General features: G+C 47.8%; 1 pseudogene; it reads left to right on the forward strand.

Annotated features, from left to right (window-relative positions):
• Positions 1 to 6,210: 6,210 nt before the first annotated feature.
• Positions 6,211 to 7,403, forward strand: LOC119284400 (annotated as a pseudogene).
• The last annotated feature ends 806 nt before the right edge of the window (positions 7,404 to 8,209 follow it).

Below are 8,209 nucleotides of genomic sequence, written 5' to 3' on the forward strand. Positions count from 1 at the left end.
TTCCCAATGGGGGCGTGTGTCGCAAACGGTTGGATTACCCAAATATCATTGATATGCAATCCCGTATTAAGTGGGCACGATTTCTGTTTTGACATGATGTGCCAATGAGGCATGGCCTCGAAACACGAAACGAGGGCTGTGAAAACGGTTCAAAATGCCGAAGGGTCAAGTCTGACGCTCCGTCAAAAAAGTTGTCAGTAAAAGGCACTATTTTTATTTTTTATATATCCTGCCTTCGTGGCTAAGAGTTGTATTTATTATGAAAAGCCGGATACAATTCTTTTACATCGGAAAGACAATGTGTATTTTTTAAGGAACCTGTCTTGCAATGCCGAAGACAATCTGAGCGCCGTATATATCATCATTGAAGACAGGTTCAGGGGCTACTGTGGGAGTCCTGAACTAGGGGGTCCTCGGGCGTCCGGTTTATTAATGTGGGCCGGACTGATGGGCCGTCAAGATACGAGACAGAAGATTGTTTCTTGTGTCCGGTGGGGACTCTCACATGCGTGGATGGCAAGTATAGGTGTCCGGATATTTTATTCCTTTCTGTAAAACCGACTTTGTACAACCCTAAGCCCCTCCGGTGTCTATATAAACCGGAGGGTTAGATCTGAGGTAGGATCATAACAACATTGCTAGGGTAGCTATCTAGGGTTAGCTGAATCGATCTCGAGGTAGATCAACTCTTGTAACCCCTATACCCTCAAATATAATCAAGCAGAAGTAGGGTTTTACCTCCATCAAGAGGGCCCGAACCTGGGTAAATACTGTGTCCCTTCTCCATCGTTACCATTGATCTTCAGACGCACAGTTTGGACCCCCTCACTACAGGAATCGGACAATTTGCCGTCAGGAAAGTACAGACGGCAAAGGCTGAAATACAGACGGCAAAGATTTTGCCGTCAGCTGGCTGACGGCAAAGAGTGACGGCAAAGAGTGACGGCAAAGCCAAAGTCGGCAAAGAGTACTTTGCCGTCAGCTTTTTATCGGGAAGACGGCAAAGTCTTTGCCGTCAGCCAAACTGATGTTTTGCCGTCTGGTGATTTAATAACAGACGACAAAGAAAAGCTCGTTTGCCGTCAGGCGATTTGGTAACAAATGGCAAAGGAGAGCTCCTTTGCCGTCAGCCTCACAAAAACACAGACAACAAAGTGCTCTTTTGCCGTGAGCCTCATAAAATCACAGCCAGCAAATAATTGTTTCCATTAAAATAATCTAGACCAACAGTCCATGTGCAAAGCCTACAAGGAACTAACAGACAACGATGAACACCACAATATTGATCAACACTTTGTTCTAAGAGTCAATGATGAATGAACAAGTTTCACAATACAAAGTTACTATATTTACACAGAATACATCATCATTTGCTGATCTAGGGAAAAACAGAATACATCATTACTTTATTTACATAGAATATTTCACAATAGCCGCCCGAGATCCAGCACGCAGCCATTTTGAGTTCAATCGACGCCAGCGCCTCCCCTGCGAGCATCCCCTATGCCCGTGGTCGCCGGAGCAGCAGAAACCAGCAGCCAAGCCCCTCTCCCTTCTTCTTTCTTTCTCCAAAAACAGAGCACACTTACGCCACCATGAATGCCCGGGGTAGAGGCTGGCAAAGGCCTGCGGGGGTGAGGTGGTCGGGGTCGCTCGAGGCCGGTGGGGGCGACGGGGCGCGGAGGCTGCTGGGGCGAGGAGCGACGAGGCGCGGAGGCCGCCGGGAGCGACGAGGCCGGGGCCGGCAAGCAACAAAGCCGAGGCCTGCGGGCGAGATGACGGCCACCATGGCCCGGGACGGCCGACGAGATGGCGGCCAGCGAGGTGGTGCGCGGGCGCCGGCGGGCCTACCGTGGCGACGGGGGGAGTGGCCGGGCCGACGGCGCTGGGGGTGAAGGGGGAAGTAGCCGGGGCCGACGGCGCTGGGGGCCAATGGGGAAGTGGCTGCAGCCGCTCGGCATAGTGATGGCCGGCGAGGCCAGGACTGGAGGGCGAGGCGTTAGCCGGGGTTCGGGGTGGAGGTGGTAGCGGGTGCCGGCCGATGTGCTTTTGGATCGAGGAGGAAAGAAACGAGAGAAAGAGAGACGTGCGGTGGGGATAAGGATAAGGGAGAGAAAGAGAGACGTGCGGCAGGGGTGGGGCGCGTGGGTGCTGCCCTGGGGGTGCGTGCTTCGTGGGTGGGTGGGGCGTGCGTCTAGACGGCCTGGTGGGTGGGGATGTACGTTTAAGATCTTGCCATGTCATTGATCCGCGTGATCGATCCGTGTGCTGTGTTTTCTCTTTGCCGTCTGTGTTTTCTTTCGCAGACGGCAAAGTCTATTTTGCCGCCAGTGTCTCTTTGCCGTCTGCTGATGACGGCAAACCCTTTCTTTGTCGTCTGCCCAACAAAAAGCTGACGGCAAAGATGCCTCCTGACGGCAAATTAGCTGTTTCCCGTAGTGCCTACCCGAGATCTGTCGGCTTTGACACCGACAAAGGGGGCGTCGGATTGGGGAAGGAGGGGGTTAGGCGGCTCCTCGAAAGATCTGGCGCCACATAACCCAAGGGGGGTCACGTGCTATGGAAGGGGGAGTAGGAGGAGGAGGAGGAGGAGGGAGGGAGTGCCACGGCGAGTGCGCGCTGCAGCGATCGGCAGCGATCGAGGACGCCGATGTGTTAGCCGGAGACTAGGGCTCGAGAGGAGGAGGAGGAACCGCTCGCTCTCCAACCCAAATTCAAATGACCAGGCACGATGACCATCTGATCTAATTAAGCGGCATGTTAATGCAATTAAGTTAATTTGAAAATTTTAGGACAAGAATACCCGTGGACTTAATTAGGCCAATTAAATGTAAATAATTTTTAGGTTGAAAATACCCTTGGGCTTTAATAAGGCCCAATTAGTATCATCCCTTGAATCGCTCATATAATACATGTGCTCTCATGTATTGCAAATCAGGGTAAAATTTCCCACACAGGAAAACATGGAAGTTAAAATAAATGGAAAAAATAGTGAAGAAAAACAATATATGAAATCTAGCAGCACAAATGCGTGAGTTATATTGCAAATTAGTTACATTTTGGATCAGAAATCATTGGCTGTAGATGGAGGGCGACCCGGGAAGCGCTTTGGTGGTGGATGGAGAGCTACCTGGGAAGCGGAAAATTAAAAATCCTCCGGTGGTGGATGGAGAGCAACGCGGGAAGCTAAAGTAAAAATGCTCGCGTTCGACCGGGCGAGTCCTGAGAAGTGAAAAATTAAAAATCCTCCGGTGGTGGATGGAGAGCGACGCGGGAAGCTAAAGTAAAAATGCTCGAGTTCGACCGGGCGCGTCCTGAGAAGCGAAAGTAAAATCCTTCCGGTACGGTGGTGGACGGAGAGCGACCCGGGAAGCAGAAAGAAAGTAAAATCCCTCAGGTACGGTGGTGGACGGAGAGCGACCCGGGAAGCGGTCGGAGATATCCTCCGGTGGTGGATGGAGAGGAGAGAGAGCGACCCAGGAAGAGAAAGTAGAATTCCTCGGAGATGGTGGATGGAGCCGGTCGGGACTCGATCGGGAGCGGCTGGATGGAGAGCGACCTGGGCACGTAGACTAACGACATGCATTTTCAACAAGGCAGAGCTTCAATGGTGGTCATATCGTATGTATGTGGAGCAGCGCCACAAAGGACGACAGTAGAAAGTGAGACCGCGTGTGGCATCGGAAAATCGTGTGCCTCGTCATCATCTCATCTCGTCAGTGCCTAACAATGGTGTGTTATCGGCACTAAAAGGCTCAGGCAAAAAAGGTTTCTTTTTCGAGAGGCAAAATAGGTTTCTCACGTCACTTGCTTTGGCTCGCATGAAAAAGCGCAGGAAAGGGACTGCCGGTGGTGTGTCATGGGAAAGATAGGAATGAAAGGCAGTGGTGGTATATATGTATGCATGGTACTCCACTATATATGGGTTTTATCGAAGAGAGCCTCAGATAAGCTACCATCAACCTCGTCCCGCGTGCTCGCAAATAACACTCAAAGACCTACGGAACGGCGGCCGGCCGGCTTCTCATCCAACTCATCAAGGGTACTTCTCATCCAACTCATCAAGGGTACAACTTGCCTCCGGTATATGCAGGATTCCTTCCATCCTTTGCCTCTTCTCCACGGATTCATTTCACTTCCGTTATGTTTTCACATGGCAATTCTCGAGCGTTCGCTGCGAGTGTTTTTTTTTACCGGGGACGATCATTTGCTCGGCTACCCCTGAGTGGACGTCAGATGTACATTACGTCCATAACAATTACTAGTATGTTAGTCCATGAATTGCTTGCTCGTATTTAATGTGATTTTGCAAAAGAAAAGTACAAGTTTATTTTATACGCACTATGAACTTATCTAAGGAAACATAATTTTATTTTGTCAGTTAATAAGGGATGGATAGTTGTCTAGTTGAGCTGAGTTTCAAGGAAGACCAGTGGTAGAAAAATACTCCTTCTGTACCGAAATACTTGTAGTAATAGATGAGAGGAAATATAATCAAAACAGGAACAACAAGGGAGAAATGGACTTACTACGTGTTTGGTAACTTTTTTGGGGGAGGGGGGGGGGGAGAATTTAGACGATGTAGTTGAGTGACAACATTAGACATGAAAAGTGACATTTTATTTCCAATCCCTTATTTGGTATCGTGTGAGTATTACATGTGGGAATTTGAAAGAGGTGTTTATTCCATTGTTTGTTCAGTGGGAATTCATGCATCAGCCGAGAGATGACAAGTTTAGTTACGATGAAGGGTCGAGATGTGCTCCATAAATATTTACTCACACAATCTCATATGGACATGTAGTCCCAAATATTTACTCACGGGACATGTAGTCCCATATATTTACTCACATATCTAATGGAGATAGAGATAGGCAGGGCTAAAGCTGACTTTTAGAACATGGGGGCATTGGAGCACTTTCTTTTTACCACCCCAAAACATGTGCTTAAAAGTTTTGAATTTTCTTGATTTTTGTTACATGAATACGCATGCATGTGGTTTAAGTACCTGTGAAATTTCTTTCAATAATACGTATTGTACGTTGCACAAAACAAGACAAAAGGTTGGCCCAAAATCGACAAAAAAAAAAAGTAAACCCCAAATTTGCATGTATTTTGTCCTTTTTTTTATTTCACATGGAAACACGTATATTTGATGAAATTTTCACAGCTACACGTGCATGTACACAAAAAATTACTCCGCTTTTGCAACCATAAAATCTGTTTTTTGAACTTTAAAGAAACGTGCTCCTATGCCCCGTGCTCGCATGTCACTTTGTAGGTAGGTAGGATCACCTAGTCATCGCCTACTACTTGAGTTACCATCCGGCCGGTCTCCCTCTCGTCTCTCCATTCCCCATTGTCACAGATTTCCACCGTAGCTAGTCTGTCCGTGTGTTGCCCGATCTGTATCCGGCCGGAGATGATGGAGCCGCCGTCACTCTCGTTGCGCAGGCGAGTTGGGACGGTTGGCCGTGCGGTGGAGGGAGGCGGCCTCCAGCACGCAGGACACGGCGTGGACGGGTGTGCCAGTACGGCAGATGTGGCGGCTGCGGCGTTGTGGAGGCGCAGATCGACGCTCCGAAGCCGAATTCCTCACCCCTTGGAGCTGCGTGCAGCGGTTCCTCTCCAACTCCGACCGGTTCGATCTCGGTCGTCAAATTTCCTTTGCCGCACACGTTCCTTTCCTCTGTTCTCTTCTAGCAAGTGGTAAGCAATGGGTCCCTGAACTGAAGAGTATCGTCATTTCAGTAATTTGATCCTTGTATCGTGTATCAAGAATCATGCAAAATGAACTGCGCACAAATATAGCAACCCTCGCTGTCTTTTTTTTTTCGGAAAAACTTCCAATCTATTCATCTTTAATCATGGCAGTACAACGAATATCAGAAATAAAAATTACATCCAGATTCATAGACCACCTAGCGACCTTAATCTGAAATAACATCCTGTACTATTTCAAAAGGCACAGAAATTCTTCATATTCACCAATCTCTGTCATTTGTTGTCAAACTAATTATCAACATGCATCTCTCGATAGTTTTATACTTCCTCCGTTCCTAAATATAAGTCCTTTTAAAGAATGGTATCTTCGCGATATTAATATATTTCTTTTATCGAAAAGTCTTTTTAGAGATTCCACTATAGAGGTTACATTCGCATTTATATGTACTAATAAATAATGTGTCTGCAGGCTGACACACCCTTGGCACAAACTTCTCCACGCCCTACCCGGAAACTGAGAGAATGAGTCTGCGATTCAGCCACCTGCGGCGACGCAGCCTATTGTACTCAATGAACAAGCCATTGTTGACAACCTTACTGAAGATAACATGAAAATGACGTGGGCTAGCAGAAGGACATGGGAGGACGAACATCTCTACTTAGTCCATGGTCAGGGTACTGCTGCAGGCAACACTCCCCCGTGCACGTTGGCCGTCAAGAAGTTCCAGAGCATTAACCAAGCGCTGCAAGTAGACAACAATGCCAAGTACCGCTACAATTCGGAGATGTTCCTGTTAGCTAGCAATTCTCATGATAACATCATCAAAGTCGTAGGCCTCATCCAGAGGGAAGACACAATCATGCTCGTTTACGAGTATCCGGTGAACGGCAGCCTTCAGTCCTGGCTGAGCCAACCAATGGATGCTGGTCAGCCACTGAGCTGGCCGCAGAGGAGGTTCATTGCCATTGGTGTGGCCAACGGGCTCTGCCACTTGCACCACAGATGCAAAAGGCCGATTATCCACCACAACATCAACTCCAACAACATCTTGCTTGATCACAATTTCAAGCCTGTGATAGCCGGTTTTGACGCTGCACAGATGAACATGGCCGGGCTCGACCAACCGTTGCCAATTGCGGGCCTGCCTCTTGGTAACTTTGGGTACGCAGCTCCAGGTATGTTGGGCGATCGATGCACACAATGGAATCCTGTCTTAACATTTCTTAATCACAGGGAATTCTGTCTTAACTAGCTTGGTCTATTAACTAGTACACCATAAATGATTAACTGCAGAATATGGGGTCGCAGCAAGCGAGCTGACGGAGAAGGTCGACACATACAGCTTTGGGGTGCTCATGCTGGAGCTCGTCACGGGGCGAATGGCCAATGAAGCTGGAGCGGATGGTCATTTGGCGACTTGGGCGCGGAAGAACTTCACTGAGCTGATGGCAAACCAACAGGAAATGTTCCAGAGTGTCGTGGACGCGGACATCCCAGATCAAGCGCGGTACATGAAGGAGATGGCAACTGTGTTTAGGCTGGGTGTTGATTTCACCGTTGTTGATCCACAGAAAAGGCCGTCCATGCGAATGGCTCTCAAACGACTCTGCCGCGGCTGTGGGCGTGGCCCATTCCGTGGCCTCCTCGCCTGCTATCTGATGTGATGCTTGTTGTCTTTTCTAGACGTCACGAATGAATGGTCCATATGATGACTCGGTTGAATAAATTTGTAGATACATCTCAAGTACAAGTAATGACGACTGTCCTGCCTTTTTCTGAGAACATTTTGCTGTCCAGTTGTGTTCACCTCTGCAAAATTCTGCTGCTTGTTTTCCTTCTCTGTGTGCAAACACTTCTTGCTTGTGAGCACTTGAGCAACTAGTATCTGGCATATTGCTATTTGTTACATTTTGCAGGGTCACGTTTTATATGTACTTTCCTTCTGCTGACTGAAGCAGCACTGAACTACCCAACAGGTCTTGAACATGTACTATGTCTGTGTTTAGCTTGAAAAACATGCATTGACAGTCATCACTATTGTTAGCTAGGTTCAGTCTTTTTTGTGGTCCCTTCTTTGTTGTTTTTACCCTACTATTATTCGTATTTTTCCTCGACTATTTGTTCTTGACACTCATATTGCTTTCTAGTCAGGATGGCCCTGCCATATCCATTTGCTACAATGCCTTCTTCCATCACGAGACAGTGATCTTAGGTACTTAATACCAGTCAAACCATGATTCACAAGCACTTATTTTACTGCTGTCTAATAGCTTCATATGTTGTGTTTCCGTGGGCATTCCCCAAGAACAGATGTACAGAAAGCTTTCTTTCAGGAGACCAGACTGAACCTGATCAGCAATCAACCATCTCGCCTGCTCTGCCATTTTGCTGTTTTTCTTAACAAAGTAATATTCTTCTTTTCTGTAGATCTTGCCTGTAATTACACACCACTCCATCTGCCTCCTCTGATACGAAAGAAGCACT

Source organism: Triticum dicoccoides, chromosome 4A (genome assembly GCF_002162155.2).
Source record: "Triticum dicoccoides isolate Atlit2015 ecotype Zavitan chromosome 4A, WEW_v2.0, whole genome shotgun sequence".
NCBI lineage: Eukaryota > Viridiplantae > Streptophyta > Magnoliopsida > Poales > Poaceae > Triticum > Triticum dicoccoides.